Source organism: Chiloscyllium plagiosum, unplaced genomic scaffold (genome assembly GCF_037043375.1).
Source record: "Chiloscyllium plagiosum isolate Xiang-an unplaced genomic scaffold, Cpla_swu_hap1 HiC_scaffold_11, whole genome shotgun sequence".
Taxonomy (NCBI): Eukaryota; Metazoa; Chordata; class Chondrichthyes; order Orectolobiformes; family Hemiscylliidae; genus Chiloscyllium; species Chiloscyllium plagiosum.
Genome location: NW_028270149.1, coordinates 59,250,764 through 59,269,213, shown reverse-complemented (window position 1 = coordinate 59,269,213; position 18,450 = coordinate 59,250,764). Strand labels below are relative to the sequence as shown.

Here is an 18,450-nt window from a genome sequence, read left to right as displayed (position 1 = left end):
GATAAGCCCTTGTTTTAAAATTGAAATGAGATGGGCGTTTGGTTGCAATGAGGTGTATATTTCAATTAGAATTCTATTGCAAAAAGTGAAAGAGGAAACATGCTCATATCATTGTGCTCTGTTCCTGTAAAGAAAGAAACCTAACTGTATAACATTATTTTTCACATTTGGCAAGCAAGAAAAACATCTGAATTTAAAATGAAAAGCTGGATCAGTTGTGGGGAAGGAGGAATTAATAAAGATAGATCCTTTGATCCAAATGGAGACTGCAGAAGTGAACAAGAGAAAAGGAACTGTTAGTACTGAACTGTTCTATTTCAGCATTGTTTATTTTACCATTCCACCACAGTTAAGTGTTTGGAAATGGGTTACATTTAAGATGTGTTAAAATCAATGTATTTACATACAGTAGGTTTAAAATTTTCTTTCCGGCCTTGTGCTGTAGTAATTGAGATATAGATAAGTTTTTAGGTTAATAAATCAGACACTGTAAACTGCCAATTAGAGTATCTTATGATCAAACATTGGTCAGTGCAGACACATTGCAGTGTGCAAGATGTTCATATGATTGCCTGCTTCAGCTGTATACACAGTTTGGTGAATCTGCTGATTGCAGTCAGTTCATAAAACAGTGAAAAAAGGAATGCAATGCAAAAGAAGAACTTGGTGCTAAGTATGGAAGAGCAGTGAATACAAATAATACATTTATTACCAAAATAATAAGTATTAATTAAATCTCATTAGAATCATAGCACTGAATTTAGCGAAGGCAGTAAGGAGCCTGATGTCCAAAACTGATAGCACCCTCCTCCCAATCTCTTGGAGCCCTTTGGAATGAAAGCTTTAATTGGCAAGGGAAACACTCCAGTTCAAGCCGAATGGGTGTTTGTAAAGGTTTGTAATAACTGCCACAGGCCTTTTTAGCAGGGTGGTAGCAACCTGTCTCTGGACCAGGAGGGCTGACTAAAATCCGACTTGCCCCCAAGGTGTGTCATAACATATCCAAACAAATTGATTTTAGAATAATAATTGCTTTGATTTTATGCTCTATGCCAATTCATAAAACTCAGAAAATCATACGTCTTTTTGACTTTAAAATCTGCCATACCATTTATCAATTTATGCACATGTCCAAGTGTCTCTGTCTCTCCATCCTTTAGAATTGTGCATGACACCGGTGTGCAGTCTTTTTCTCATTATTTAATGGAAGGATAATGGGTTGGAATTTGAAACACAAATGCATTAACCATGGTCTTATTGATTGGCAGTGCAGTCTGCTTCTGCTCCAATTTCATATATTCGTACATTTCATTTCATATTGCCTCTCCTCGGTCTTCCTGGCAAAATGTTTCACATTTCTCTGAATCCATCCATTCCACCAGTATGTCTGTATTCTCAAAGTCTATCACTGTCTTCTTCACAATATTTGAAAGTACTGTGTTATATACAAATTAAAATTATTCTCAAATACTCAAGTCCAGGTTATAATATTAAGAAAAACTGTGGTCCTAATACTGACCCCACTGTTTTTTTTGGTAGATTTTTCAATCAGTCTCCACTGCTCAGTTTCTCCTCACTTGTTCACTTCGTACCCTTGCTGCCTCTATCGCTTTGTTCTACAGACTTTAATTTTGCTGGCAAACCTATAATGTCAATAGCTATATCACGTCTTTTAGATATTGATATACACCACGTTAACTGCTTACTGTCATCAACCCAATCTTTTGCGTCATCAAAATTCTCAGTCAGGTCAGTTATACATAATTGAAGTTACCATGAAGGACTGTCCTTCTCAACCTTTCCCCTTGCCTGAGGTATGGTGGCCCTTGTCTTAAATTGCCACCAGTCATTTCTCTTTAATGAGAGAGCAGCCTGATGGTCTGGTAAGAATATAGTGACTTGGCATAACTTGTCTTGAACAAGTACATGCTGCTCTTTTATGAATTAATAATTGTCCATATCATTGTGAAATATCACTTCTAAAAGCTTTTCCACCACTGACAAGCCTGTCGATGCGAAGCTAATCTTGGCACTTTTTGAACAAGCCTGCAACATTTACAATTGCCTAGTCCTCAGACAGAAATCCTGTATTTAAGGAGAGTTTGAGGTTAATGACCAGAACCTTTGCAATTTCATCCTCCCTTCCTTGGATACTCCCTTGCTTCCTCGTAACCCATTAATTTTAAGTACAGCCAACGTACCTAATACCTCACCCTTATCCATTTTTAGTCCACTGAGTGTCTCAATTGCATCTCTTTTACTATGACTTTGGCAGCATCCTTAGTGAAGACAGGTGCAAATTAATAATAGAGTTGTTTGGAAATATTTACTCAAGTAAAGGATAGTAAATGTATGCAACTCTCTCCCACAAAACCAGAAGATGTTAGCTTAATTAATAATATTGTTTTAAATCTGAAGGTGATAGATTTATGTTAAATAATAGTGTTAAGGGATTATGGAGCCACGGTGGTTTGATGCAATTTGGATACAGATCAGCCATGATGTCATTGAATAGAAGATCAGTGGCAAGGGCTTGAATGGTCTACTCCTGCAATCCATGCACAGGAGGCTAATGAGTACCATTTGAGGGTATGGAGTACCATATAGTGTTCTGTGGAGGGAAGGATTTTGGATTAATGTCCTATTTACCTTAATGGTGGCTAGTTGCAAGGGTTGGGAGGATATTGGAATGTATCTAAAGTTGCCATTCAAATGCTTACTGGTTCCATGTACATGCAGTGTCCTGCCAATGACCTCACACATTTCTGGTGGATTTAAAACACACTAGGGATGGAAGTTAATCCAGGAGTCAGAGTGACCAGGCCAATTTAATGGTGTGGTGGTCGTACATTACTGTCCTGGCAGCTTTAAAACTCCTCAGGAGAGTCAGAGGTAGGAAAGGGCTGATGTGGAACTTCTAGCTGCTGATGACTGGATGTCCATTATCCCTCAGCTCACTATAACTTAGTTTTTGATCAGTTTTCCAGTATTTCCCAAAGAATGCTCAGCAGATCCTGTCAGATAGCCCCTTGGATATCAGTGCCTGATTGAGGGACCTGATGTCAGGAAATGGATGGGGGATTTCTCTGGGTGGCACTAATGGCAATGAGGGGCTATAGTCCTGATTGACTAAAGAACACTTAGTGTTGGGCCTGTGCTGTGGATATGATTGGTGTACCTGCTGGTTTTCTGACTGGTGTCTGGGATCCCCATTTGTCTAATGAAATCCTGCTTTAGGATTACAATCTCATCCAATACATTTCTCTTTACAGATAATTTATTAAAATACCTTTTTTTATTTGAATGAAATAATGAAGAAGCCTTTAACTTACCAATTCCCTTCTGCACTTACCTTTCTTTTAATCCATCTGTAAACCTAGAGTTGCACCCTTGACCAATTACATTCCACATGTGACTCAGCTATGATCCCAGCCAATGAACTAACATTTTGCTGTAGAGTATTATCCAATATTCTATGCAATGTCATTCTGAAATTCAGAACAACTACTACACCACTGGGAGGACACATGTTAGCAACTCACTGTTAGAAAGGCCCTTTCATCTTTTCAACTTGGATTTGCAGTTAGCAGATGTAAGGAGATAACTAACTTGATGGATTGCCTATGAAACAGAATTATCTCTTTCTGCAGTAGGCTAAGCATTTCCGGCATTTGCAGTTTTCCTTCTATTCAATTCAATTAATCAGTCTAGTCTGGATTCAAGCTGGTATCCCAGGGATGAAAACATGCAACACTTAACCACCACACTACCCAATTAATTTTGTAAATCTCTACACTCATATTGAAGACAACAAGAAACCAGTAACTGTACTTTATGGTCCCAGATTCAAATGGAATACCAAACAATTATTTTTAAGAAATGCACAACTTTGTGTTTTCAATGACTTTTTGCTTAACACAGATAAGTGAACTTTTTTTAGTTTCATCTGGTAGAATCTGCGCATATCAATGGCCATGGCTCATTAACTCACAAATTCAGATGCATGTTTTAGCAGCTGTGTTCTTGCCTGTACTCAGTTTCTCTAATATTAACTTTGTCTGGTTGCAAATTCACAACAAATCTGCTTTCTAGGAGTCCGCCTCCAAGAAAGAGCAAAAATATCAGAGCAAAGGCTGGGTGACTGATTTTCAAGAGACAACTTGTCTCAACATTGATGGGTAACTACAAAATAGTTGCAAAATTTCATGAATTTGATTTTTTTAAATGTTTCTTATGCTTTAAAAAGTCTATTTTGCTGCTTGTTGTCAACAGTAGATTTGAGTAACAAGAGGAATCATTTTATACCCATGTCTTGAATATATATTGAAAACATTATTGTTAAATTGCTTTTACGTTTTTTAACCATGTCCAGTACTTCACCCGATTCCAGTGGTGTGAAAGTGCCTTCTGTGTGTTTTGAGTGGATGTGTAGCAGCACTAAGTCATTGTTACTTCATGCAATGAAAATATGGTAACACAAGTCATTTTAACTTTCAGCCCCTGAAGCCTGCTCAATCGTTCAACCAAATCATTGATGATCTATTTCTGAATTCCCCAAATTGGTTTGATTCTGTAACCCATAGTAAACTTGTTCACTATGATCCATTGTTTTGGAATATTCAATTGACCTAACCTAAGTCTTTTGGGGTTGCATTCCAGATTTTAACTAACCTTAGGGTTAAGAAGTGTTTCTTAATATTGCTACTGAATGGCCTAGCACTAAGTAACATTGAGTTCTTAGTTGTGAATTCTCCACTGGATGAAATGGTTTTCTCCATTTACCTTTAATATAAAATGAATTAAATCCTTTAATCATGCTAAGCATCTTAATTGATCCCTAAATTTTCTTCAAAAAGGGATTACTAGCCAGTCTGTGCATTCTATCTTTATACTTGGTACCTGATTTGAAATGCTGATTTATGGTCCTTTATGCCATAGTTTTACATGCCTTGTAAGTTAAAGCTGATACAAAAGTTGGAATGACAAAGCCCATTCAGCACATTAAGAAAGTCCTGCCACTGAAGTCCACACACAGGATGTGCTCATACCATTTTCAAAACATGAAAAGAAGAATTGGATGGTGTGTATCACAGACAGATGATCTGCCCTTCTGAAATTTGATCTTAATTGTGTGAAGGATCCTAAATGCAAATCACTGGTTCACAGCTCCCTCTCATTTTGAATTGGTCCTGAAATTCACTCCATTAGGTTATGCCCTGTTAATTTTCCTTACAAATCCATTCACCCATGCTCAATGTCTGCACAGGCTCAAAGTGGAAATATTTTCATTAACATGTAGCTCACGTTTTTCTTAGCTTACAGTTGTGCAGCTGCAATAGCCAATTGCAATATTGTTTTTCCACCTCTGGGAACTAGATTTCAAAGTCTAAACAGACTGATGGGATTAAAACCCTTCCCTGACCAGCTGCCTGTATCTTAAATTAAATGAATTTGGCGACAGTTGCAACTCAGCTCCCATTGGCATTAATCAGTAGCATGTTCCTGCTGTGTGGTCATGAATGGCTTATTCTATACCGAAAGAGATGTGAGGTTTCCTTTCCAAGGGGATTCCCTTGCTAACCTACCCTAACTTCAGCAAAGGTGTGTACAATGGAATGAGACTGAATGCAAATTTTGTCTCTTATACTGGAGATTTGAGGAGGAGGCTGTATTGAATGGATATGCATGACAGCAGTGCTATACACTAGAATACAAAGGAACTGAGAGAGTGATCACTTCTGGATGTAGGGCAGTCACCTTGCTGGACACAAACTTTCTCTTGCGTCCATCTTGTAAAACTATATCTGTGCCCTCAACACCACATCATTGCTGCTGACAGCTTCTGCTATCGCCAGCAGTGCCTGATATATGTTGTGGTACCAACCACTGATGGCTTATGGTTAGTGATGCCCCTTATACTCCTTTTTGAAGCAAAACTTCAACACGTTAGACAGCTCCTGATGGGTCACTAACAAAATTAAAATCAAACAACCTACAGAAAAATACAGAACTGGAACATAAATTTATTAAAATCAAATGGCACTATCAATGACAAATGATGTACCCAAGCCCTGTGGTGTCCACTCTGCAAGTGGGCACCACATGCTCCCCCTTGATGGACATCCAAGTGTGGACATAACCACCAAAGAGGGACAGATTGTTGTATACTACTACCAATCCATCTTTGTAATCTGAAACACTGAAATTACATCAGCACTGATAAAGAAGAAAAAAGCTTTTGAGCCATAATGGAGAAGAGGCACTTCCTTGTTCAGTCTGAAGTAGTCTATTTCATGACAGCAACATGTACAAGTAACCATAAGACCATAAGACATAGGAGTGGAAGTAAGGCCATTCGGCCCATCGAGTCCACTCCGCCATTTAATCATGGCTGATGGGCATTTCAACTCCACTTACCCGCATTCTCCCCGTAGTCCTTAATTCCTTGTGACATCAAGAATTTATCAATCTGTCAATTAACATTGACAAGTATTGCATAATTATAAAGATCATCAGGATTCAAATATGTCACAATCTGTCTCCAATGGGTGCTGCTATTAGAATGCTTTTTCTGAGATAATACGGCATCATCAGATTTGATAGAGTTTAATACAGCTTTAACATGAACTCACTCAGAACCATTTCCTTATGAAACATCTCCCCCCACCCCCACCCCAAATATTTTCCACTTAGTTTTAACATTCATACATTCAGGTATATAACAATATTTACATTTATGACTACCTTACTTTTTTTATCTTTTCTAATAGTAATATTAGACACGTCAGATCCCAGAAGGAGACCTGATTGATAGATCAGAAGTTTTATTTTTGGAATTTATTTACTGTGATAGTCAATCACTGAACAGAGTCACAACAGGCTATCTATGTACCATTTAATAAAAGAACAACAAAGGGTATTACATCCAATAAAAGATTGTAACCATATTGCACAGTACAAAAGCAAGTTAAGACAGTATAATTTCAAATATCATGAATAAAGATTGTGCCTTTTATGCTCCCAACAATCTTTAAGATATTTAAAACTCAGTGAAGGTTCATCCTGTTTCTCCTTTAAAGTTCCTTGAACACTAACTAAACGAATAGATGCTGTAGGTTGCCCCAAAATGCAAATAAATGTTGGGGCATCATGAGCAATGACTATTTAATGTTCTAATTTTGTACGCTGAAACTCAGTGTCAATCAGGTTTTGTCTAGCTTCTAGTGCCTGATGCAGCGGAGCATTGTAATGGACAAGGACATGTTCCTCCTCCTTAATGCCATTGTCCTTCTCATTGGAAGACTGTTTCAGTTCTCTCAGATCCTCTATACCTATTACATCACCCTGTTGCCTGCTCCAATTTTGCAGAGCACAGCACATCCATGTGATGTGGCACACTGTCTGAACTCTCCAGGAGGGTTCCCACAGACTGCTCCAAGTATTGGAAATACATCTTCAGCAGCCACATCTACTCCACCACAATCCTGGGTTGTATCTTCCTACACCCTGCATCAGTCAGGAGGTTGCACAATGGTGTTATTAACCATGATCACAGTGGGTATAGCCCCTATCTCTAAGTGACCAGCCTTGTACGGCTCCTGACCTCTTTCAGTCTAGGTGCATGGAAATGGCCCAGATGTACAGGTCATGGCAGCTGCCAGGGTAGTGGGCACACACCTCTAGGAAGTGGTAATAGTGATTGCCTGCACATTAATAGAATTAAACTCCTTCCTGTTGACAAGTTCTGCAGTGTTCACAGTGTTTCTCTCAGTGCCCTGTGTGTATAGTTAATGGCACCCTGTCCTTGAGGAAGGAGGGGAGTCTAGCTACATCCCTGAATCTTACTGCCCAGACTGCAGCACTGACCCTGTCATGGCAGAACACAATGACCCAGTGTGACCTTGCACAAATAGTATCAGTCACTGTCCTGATGCACAGCTGAGCGATCCCAAGCAGGTCACCCGTCATTCCCTTGAAGGAACCAATCACATAGAAATTCAAAGCAGCTGTCAACCTCCCAGTGACTGGGAGAGGATGGGCTCCCCCTTCTGTAGCCCTCAGGTCCCACTCCAGTATCAGACATTGTCCCATCACAATGTGTTGGGACATGCAGAGCTGTGTTGACTGTACACCTCACTCGCCTCCAGGAATTGGAGGCAGGGCCATAAAGCATTGGTCCTGCTGCAGCTCCGATGCATCCTGAGGTGAGCTGTGTCTGCCACCTCAGTTGAGCTGGGTGCTCTGCAGGCTTCATGGCAAGCTGGGCTACTGCTGGGCTTGTGGTTGGCCTTGCTCGTCCTGTCCTAATCTTTTTGTGAAAGCAGTCAGTGTCCATCATCCCACTAGCAGCTGGGCACAGGACTCTTGCCATCAATGACCTAAGTTTGGAACGTAAGGAGCAAAGCAGGTTATTCACTCTGAAACCAGGCAGTGTTGGCATACGCTATAGCTCAGAACTGTACAACTCCTCCAGACAGTGAGACATAAAGTGTCTGATAATGAGGGTGATTTCACCATCATTTATTCAACTTTAAACTCAGAATGTGCACCAACTTGATGAAGGTGCTGTGCTGACTGAGTGACTAATGCATTACATCATTAAGGGAGTGTCTGATATACTCCAACTCCCTAATCAATTCAGAACCATAACCATGAAATTTGGAATGCAATCAGCAAAGGAATACTTGCAAAATAGATGTTGAAGCAATCAGCCCACATGTTTAAATGGTTTGTGTCACTTTGATCAACACTTGCCACTTTTTAAGTCATTACTGCTAACCTCTGTACCATTGGGTTGCCAATGTTGAAAGCACTACTGACATGATGCAAATCATCTTTGAATAATATTTGGACCCGAAGCACATTATTTGAACCCTGCATTACAAATGGAAGATGAAGTAATTACAAATTAAATGTGGCTTCAAATCTTTGCCCCTCGATGTCTGAGTGTTCAACAAACCTGGATCCAGCAAACACTTTTGTCCATCAAACGGACACTAACTACACCTATTCTGGATATTGTCCCAGTATTTCCCAGTTGCAGTAGTGTCTAGTGAACAGCAAATGATGGCGGGGAATGCAGTTCACAGTAGGCACTATCGGCACTAGGCTCAGCCTCTCCCAGGGTCTCTGTGTCCTCTTTTAGTTTGCATTACCCAGGCAACCCGTTTCCACCCCTCCTCCCCATGTGTAAACCCACAATACTGAGCCTGTAACTGTCCACCTTTCTCATCTGATCCCACCATTGTACCTTAATGATGCCCACCTTGGTCTTCTACACTCCCACCCATAGACTATCATACCCTCCAAAGCCAAACTACCCACCTCCAAACTTTCTCATCATCCTTTTCGCCACTTCAATACATGTCTTTGCTTTTCGTGATTGTTTTACCCAACAGTTCTCCCTTACCCCCTTCCTACTGCTCAACACATGGAACCCCAAGGCTGTATTCTCTCCAGACCTCTAACTGACTTTGACTGACAGCCCCTACACATGACTGACCAGACCACCCCCCCCCCCCCACCCCCCTACCTCCTTGACTGATGGTATGTGATTCCCCTGACTGCTTGTGGTGGCAGTGTAACACTGACCATTGTCCACTCCCACACAAATACTGTTGTCAGACAAATACCCTGACCATGAATGGCCCAATTGTATGACTGACCGTAGGCAAACCCTGGACTGTGGCTGTGGCTGACAGCAACCCATCCACCAACCCCCAACTGCCGCACGTCCTCCAAAGACTGGAGTGAGGACTGCCCCTCACATACCTTACGTCATTGCCATTTGCCTGAACTTGTTGCACTGTCAGCTGACACATTGGTGTTAGATTGACATCTCAGTACGGTAAGGTGTCCACCCCTTCCCAGACTACCCCGAACCCTACTGACAAGCATGACATCAACCTGTCTTTTGCATGCACAAACAATCTAGCAGTACTGACCACTTTTAGACTATGGTTAAATGTGCTAACAGGTGTGGTATAGCATGGTAAGGCAAGGCAAGGACTGGATGCTATGTGCATGTGGTTAGATGTTAAATGAGCAAATGCTATGAGAGCAATCGTGAGATGCAACTTGATCCAATTCGTGGCCTGGGTGCTTGCCCTATGCGCTGTTTCCTGACAGTGGCCTTTGATGATAGTTCCTGGTACTCTGAAATGCAGGTCACAACTCCCTAAGTTGTTCAGAGAGGTCCCATGACAATCCAGGAAGATTGACGATTATGGGACACCAATATCTGGGGTTCAGGGTGCATGTAGCTGGATACCATCGATAGTGGCCTGAGATGCTGTTGCATGGTGACCAGTATTGAGGCTTTTTCTCAACCAATGGCGAGCAGAAGTTGCCAGGCACATACTGTGATTCCATGTCGAGAAATCTTGCCATCCAGTTTGCTCATGGCAGATGGTGGATAGGAAATTGCATATTAATGACATGAGTTTGACAGTTAATAATGTCATTAAGAAGCAATAATCTCCCTTAATAGGCAACTCACCATTGCTCAGTGAGAATCTCATAATGATGCCCAGAATTTAGTTAAAAGATGCAGTGAATTGTTACAGATAGGTCTTGCTGGACTTCTCATACAACGCTGCCGCGTTTCTCACATGCTTTTACTTCTGGTAATTCCAACACCCTTGGTGAAGTCAATATTTTTGAACCAGCTAAGTAATTTGTCAAAGTAAAATCAATTCCTTCAGTAGGGATTTATTGCACTCCTCAACTATTAATTCTCCATTTATGGTCACCCTTTAATTCAGCTATTTACATATCGGAGATTAGGTAGCTAAGTTGGTCAGATTCAGAAAGTGTGGTGCTGGAAAAGCACAGCCAGTCAGGCAGCATCCAAGGAGCAGGAGAGTTGATGTTCGAGTATAAGCTGTTAATCTTGAAACGTCGACTCTCCTGTTCCACAGATACTGCCTGTCCAGCTGTGCTTTTTCAACACCACATCTTTTGAATCTGATCTCCAGCATCTGCAGTCCTCACTTTCTCCCAGTTGGTCAGATGGCTGGTTTGTGATGCAGAGTGATGCCAACAGTGTGAGTTCAATTTCCACGTCAGCTAAGATTCCTATGAATGACTCTCCTTCTCACCTTCTCCCCTTGCCTGAGCTGTGATGACCTTTGGATTAAACCACCACCAATCATCACTCTGTCATAGACACTAGCCCTTTGGTCTGGTAGGACTATGGTGACTTTATATATTGGAACCTGTTTGTAATATTTGTTTTTCCTTCATTAGCCTCTATTGAAGTCAAGTTATATCTTTAGCCAGCATTAGAGAATGACTTGTCCAGTATCTCTCCTATTGATTCGCCTCCTGAATAGAAAAACAACAAGATCCCTCTCTCTATGAAACAAAATATTCAGAACCTCCAGTGACTGCTTAGCATTAATCAAGGAATAATTTGCCTGACTGTCCTGACCCATTTCCCCCATAATGAGTTCTGAGTGAACACACACTATCCATACCGGAGCCATGGTTTCGCTATTCATTCTTGTCCTGATGCATCCTTCTCTGAGAATTTCTTAGGTGTTCCTGCTACTGCAATCGATCTCCAGTTTAACTTGAAGCAATTAACTTTAGTAATTCAATCTTATTTAAATGGAAGTGTAAGCAGTATTTTCTTTGTATCACTTTTGTTATTGACTTACTCTTTTATTATTTTGACATCCTTCTGTTTGTTCTGTAATATCTTTACCATCCTCACATTTTCTGTTCCTCCAGGTTCCTTGTTGAATCCCTTATGACTATTTCCTCATATAAATAAGCATCTAGGTGCGATATCTTCAGTATTTGCTAGAACTGCCACTTTACAGGCCTTTGGGACTTGATGCCAATCTAAATAAATCTTAGGGGTTGCCAGAATGCTATTTCATAGTTCTTTCATAATTATAATTACCATCATAATCCTGTTTTGCCAACAGAGGTAATGTCCATAGATTTTCTCTTCTTTTCAGGCTCTGCCATGAATCTGGGAAGCTCAATGATACCATCATCTGGTTCTGACTTGATGATTAGTTAACAATGTCTATTCCTGGAGAAGTGTTCTCTTAGAATTAATTGAACTCCTGTTGATTGCAAATTACTTAAACATTTTCAACTGTCTTTCACTCTTTATATTGCAATGTTGCTTGTAACATGCCTTTGCTTTTCAGATTCCATGAATCTGCACCACATAGTTTCATCTCGATAGGTTGTTGATCTGCTGGGACAGTGACACTCTGAAAGTGACCTATGATTTACAAATGTCACATTCTTTTTGTTATAGCCTTGCAATGCATGTCTTTGTGATGCTTTTGTTTCACAGTGCTAACACTGACTTATTATCTGCTGCATGGCCTGGTGTTTCTGTTGGTTTTCTAGTTATTCTACCTGCTGCCTGTTTTACAATCTTCTACAGCCAAATGGAAGTTTCTCATTTCTTCTTCACAGGCACAATGGATGCTTCCTCCTTTCATGACCCAAACCACAATGCACATCCTCTTGCACAATTTTTTTTTTTGTAAAGCAAAACTGAGCCGACAGCCTTGATAAATCTTTCTGCTGAAATCATGGTTTAAAATATAAATATCCTGATCTTATCATAGTCTTGAAATTCACACGACTCTTTTTCCATTACACTTTGTGTTCAAAATCTTTAAAAAGTTTTTTTTGTTACTTTCCACAATTTTTCCAGTACTCAGGATAAAATAACGTTCTGGCCCATGATGTTTTTTTCTGTAGCCTGGATTCTAATTGCAATGGTGGTGTTGTCCTTTTGAATAGTCAGTCCTCCTTTCCACTTCAGTCCTTCCCAGGCAGGCTTCCATTATTTGTACAGTTTTTCTCTCATGCCAATAGAGATTTCTAACTTATGCTGTTAACTGCTCCATAAGTGTCTCCTTCTGTAAGGACAATGTAACTTCCCAGAGTTCCTAGTTTATATTCTCTTCCTATTTTTTCCTACATCTCTTACCAGCTCTGAGCTGAAGGTGAGGTGAGTGCAGTCACCAATTCTCCTTTCCAAGTTGAGCCCAAGGGCCTATTCAATTAGCACTAACACAGAACAAATGTGATTTGGAGATGCCGGTGTTTGACTGGGGTGTACAATGTTATAGTCCAACAGGTTTAATTGGAATCACACTAGCTTTCGGAGCGTCGCTCCTTCATCAGATGACAGTGGAGGGCTCAATCCTAACACACAGAAATTATAGCAAAAATTTACAGTGTGATGTAACTGAAATTATACATTGAAAAATTGATTGTCTGTTAAGTCTTTCATCTGTTTGAATGCCATGATTTTTTCACTTCTTTCATGTGTAAATCACATGATTTACAGAAACTCAGCACCCACGAATCAGTTGAACCGGGAACATTCCTCGTCACAACGGACATTTCCGCACTCTACACCAGCATCCCCCACAATGATGGCATCACGGCATCAGCCTCAGTACTCAACACCAACAACTGCCAATCTCCGAACACCATCCTACAACTCATCCGCTTTATCCTTGGTCACAACGTCTTCACCTTTGACAACCATTTCTTCATCCAGATACATGGAACAGCCATGGGGACCAAATTGTTGCACCCCAATATGCCAACATTTTTATGCACAGGTTCGAACAAGACTTCTACTCCATGCAGGATCGCCAATCAACATTATACACCAGGTACATTGATGACATTTTCTTCCTCTGGACCCATGGCAAGGAGTCACAGTAACATCAACAAGTTTCATCCCACCATCAAGCTCACCATGGACTACTCTCGACTATCTGTCTCATTCTTGGCTCTCCATCAAGAATAGACACCTCAGCACCACACTCTAATGCAAACCCACAGACAACCTCACAATGCTACACTTCTCCAGCTTCCGCCCAAAACATATTAAAATAGCCATCCCCTAAGGACAAGCTCTACGCGTACACCGGATCTGCTCAGATGAGGAGGAATGTGACGTACACCTGGAAGTACTCGGGGATGCCCTCAGAAGAATGGGGTACGATGCCCAACTTATCAACCGCCAGTTTCGACGTATCACAGCAAGGAACCGTAATGACCTCCTCAGGAGACAGACACGTGCTGCAACCGACAGGGTACCCTTCGTTGTTCAATATTTCCCAGGAGCTGAAAAACTACGCTATGTTCTTCGTGACCTGCAACACATTATCAATGAGGATGAGCACCTCACCAAGACCTTCCCCACACCTGCACTGCTTGCCTTTAAACAACCGCCAAACCTCAAACAGATCATTGTTCGTTGCAAGCTGCCCGGCTCTCAGGACAACTCCATACAACCCTGTCACGGCAGACGCTGCAAGACGTGTCAGAGTGTGGACATAGATACCACTATTACGCGTGGGAACACCTCCCACCGTGTACATGGCAGGTACTCATGTGTCTCAGCCAACGTTGTCTATTTTATACATTGCAGGCAAGGATGACCTGAGGCATGGTACATTGGGGAAACCGAGCAAAGGCTACGACAATGAATGAATAGGCACCGCACAACAATCAACAGACAGGAGTGTTCCCTCCCAGTTGGGGAACACTTCAATGGTCCAGGACATTTGACCTCGGACCATCGGGTGACCATCCTCCAAGGCGGACTTCGGGACAGGCAGCAGCAAAAGGTGGCCGAGCCGAGGCTGATAGCTACGTTTGGTACCCATAGGGAGGGCCTCAACCATGACCTTGGGTTCATGTCACATTACAGGTGACCACCATTGCACTATACACACACACAGACACTCCTACACACACACACTCTCACACACACAGGCACTCCTATACACACATACACACAGACACACATATACACAGACGCGCACACAGACGCCCCCACACACCCTTACAGACACACACACTCCCACACTCACACATGCACCCCCTCACAGACATAAGACACTCTACACTCACTACACACACATAAACTTTCTCACACTCACAACCCCCAACCCAGACAGACAGACACACACAGACAGACAAAGACCCACATGCACACATATATTTTGTGGGGTGAATTTGTACTTGCAGGGTAACATTGTACTTTGCTCAAAAACTGCATGCATTCATGTAGAACTCTGAGCTCAAAAACTGCATGAATTATTGTAAAACTCCGTTATCTCACTTTTTAGATTAGAATCAATCTAAACATCATGGCATAGACAGAAAACACAGGGGGCCAACACCTTCAACATATTGTCTAGCTATCACCATTGTTAACAGCTAACCTGAGAATGCAACTTTTTAAAAAAGGTTTTGTGATTTACACATGAAAGAAGTGAAACTATCATGGCATTCAAACAGATGAAAGACTTAATAGACAATCAATTTTTCAATGTATAATTTCAGTTACATCACACTGTAAATTTTTGCTATAAATTCTGTGTGTTAGGATTGAGCCCTCCTTTATCACCTGATGAAGGAGCGACGCTCCGAAAGCTAGTGTGCTTCCAATTAAACCTGTTGGACTATAACCTGGTGTTGTGTGATTTTTAACACAGAACAATTGACTATTGAGAGAGAGAGAGTGAGAGAGAGACTTGTCTTACACAACAAGACATAGTTCAATATGTGATTGTAATAGATCCACATTACATTGAATATTAAGCATAATTATAAAGATTATCATCAGCCAGTGATTATAAACTTTCTCCATCAGGACTTCATGCAAGTATTCATTTTCTAAACCCAAATATTGAGAGATATTGATGCTGCTGCAAAGCCAGGCACATAAACACAGGGATTCTGCCATTTTTGCTGGAATTATCATTTGAAATTTCTGCCATACAATAATATCAGAAGTATATTAATTCTTTTTTCTCCTCATAATGTCAAGTCAAATGAGTGAAAGTAGAATGGGCTGCAAAGTGCCTCTTTAAAAGTATGCAAACTATGTGTTACATTAACTTACTGATTTCGCCCAGAAGACTCTAAGTGGTAAATAAAGTACACCTCTGAACAAAATTGGATGCTATATTGCCTTTCATTTTGAAACCAATGGAATCCCTGGTCTATTCTAAGTATAATGAACTGTCAGTGTACAAGAATCAATATATAAATTTATTCCCCAGAATAATTTATTAGGTTTTCTAGTAAAACATGGGGAGAATTCTAAAAACTCTCACAGCATAATAATTTATGAAAAGAATGTGCATCACAAGAAAGACTCTGGATATGAAATTGCTGCTTAATAGGAATAATGTTTGATAACATTACTATTTGCTTTATTATGATGTCTGCACATACACCTTATTTTAGACAAAAGCAAAACTCATGATTGCAGAATTATGATTTTTCACAAATTAATGCAGTTAGTTACGAACATTTAATTAGTCAATACTCTGCTGATTTATTTTTGTTGAGGTAGTGGAACAGAGACCATGTTCCAGAAAGGGAAATTGCCTTTTGCTTTCAATAAATACAGCCTCCAGTTGGATAGAGAATCCCATCTGATAGATTGCTCATTGGGATGCCACCACAGATCATTTATCTATTTTCTTTTATTTCTGGTCTGGTTCACCAGACTTGGCATTTCTCAGCAGGAATGAACATTGTCCCTGGGACTGAAAGTGGAACTAGATTGCACAGAGCCGGACTGTGAAACTTTAAGTGGCATTTTAACCATGACCTCTCCAGAGCCACTATCCAATTAAGGATAGCATCCACCTTCCCCAAATGCAGACCAAATCAGAGGGCTGGTATCTGAGAAGCCTCATTCAGTGCCACTGATAGAAGAGTGTTTCAGAGGCTGTAGGAAGTAGGAGAGGGCACTTTCTTTTAACTAAGGCACCCTCAAAGGCAAGGTAAGTTTTTTAAAAATGTATTATGCCATTATCTGGCTGGCAGTCCTGGTAATTAGGAACACTCAAAAACAGAAATAGTTGGAGAAACTCAACAGATCTGGCAGCATATATGGAGATTAAACAAAGAATTTTGAGTCCAGTGACTCTTCCTCAGAACTTTTGGAGACAGGTGCAGGACATCTTCAAGATGGGCATACCTGGAAGAGATGTGGCACTGAATTCAACAATGAAATATACAAAGAACTGCAATTGCTGGGGATCTGAAACGTGCAAAAATCTGTTTTTTTGTTAATTAGGAGCAGTGCATTGTAGTTGCTCTGTGGGCCATGAAGAGACCAAAAACCTGTTGGGACATTCGCCTCAAAGAAAAGAAATTGAGAGGACATTTGATTGAAACCTTCAAAATGTCGATGTGGAAAAATTATATTTTTCTCCAACGCATGTTTAGGATATTGAATGCACTCTCTGAGAGTAAGGTAGGGGTAAAAGTAACCATGGTTTTCAAAAGAAAATTGAATAAGCTGCAGAAATGAGAGAATTTTCTGGGTTAAGAGTAAAGGGAGGTGGAATGGAACTAGTTGAGTTGGTTCTACAGAGGAGCAGAATGAACACAACAGGCTGGAAAGCTTCCTCCTGTATTGGAACGAATCCATGATTCCCTGATTCTGTAACTGATGTAGTTTTGATTGATGTAGATATACTACATGCTGGGGAATTAGGCTTATTAATGATCCACTTAAACGTCATTTTCCATAAGACCACTGAGATTCAGGGGGTGGTTTAAGAATTTTCACTACTCACATGAGTTCCTCCTGAACATTGTCCAGCAAAGTAGACAATGGTTTTCTTTCAAAAGCACTTTGTGTCCAAATGAGGATTCAGCACTGGGAAGAGGGCTGTCTACTGAGATCCACTCCCTGCCCTTGCATCTTTACCACGCCTCCTTGCTATGACCCTATTCACCCTCAGTCCCCAGTGCCTGGGTCTCTCAGTGACCCTAATGGGTCCATTACCAGCAGCAGACATTGTTCCCAATGTTGCTGATGAGCAATGGAGAGTTTCCAGACATTAGCAAACATTTCTTGGGGACAGCGGGATTCCACACTGGGGTCTTCTAGCCTGGGGAAAACCATACATTGGCCACTTAAATGTTTGTCATGCTTTTAATTTGGTTGGACCACCCCAACCAAAGCAACATGAATCTTTTGCTAGTTCTCCATCTGTTGGGCAGGACCCATGTATGGAACAGTCATAGTCTGGGCCTGGGATGTGGGCATGAGTGCTTGTTATCATCTGTATAATATTTGTTGTCTTAGTGGGATTTTCTGCATAATAATAGTGGAGTGGCCATGTCAGGAACATTGCGGTGCATCTGGTTAATTTACGATGGGTAACACCTATAGCTTATATGAAGAGGAATGCTTGACTCCCCTGCCATGGGAGTTATGTCTATCTGTAGAGGCAGTAGAGCTTCTGTAAGACAACATTCAAATAGGAACAGAAAGAATCTGGGAGTTACATTTGACAGGATACTGCATTCAGTGGTTTTTGATGGTTGGTTTGATGCATTTCAATATTATTGTTAGGGAATCTACACTTTTAAATGTTGTTTACTTGATTTTGAGGTAGACTCCACCCCAGAACAGACGCT

General features: G+C 40.8%; 1 protein-coding gene and 1 pseudogene across 2 annotated transcripts in view; both read left to right on the top strand.

The window, feature by feature from the left end:
* Positions 1–18,450, top strand: part of drp2 (dystrophin related protein 2) — a 518,740-nt gene that overhangs the window by 172,303 nt on the left and 327,987 nt on the right. The window lies entirely within an intron of this gene.
* Positions 13,845–14,711, top strand: LOC148148810 (uncharacterized; annotated as a pseudogene).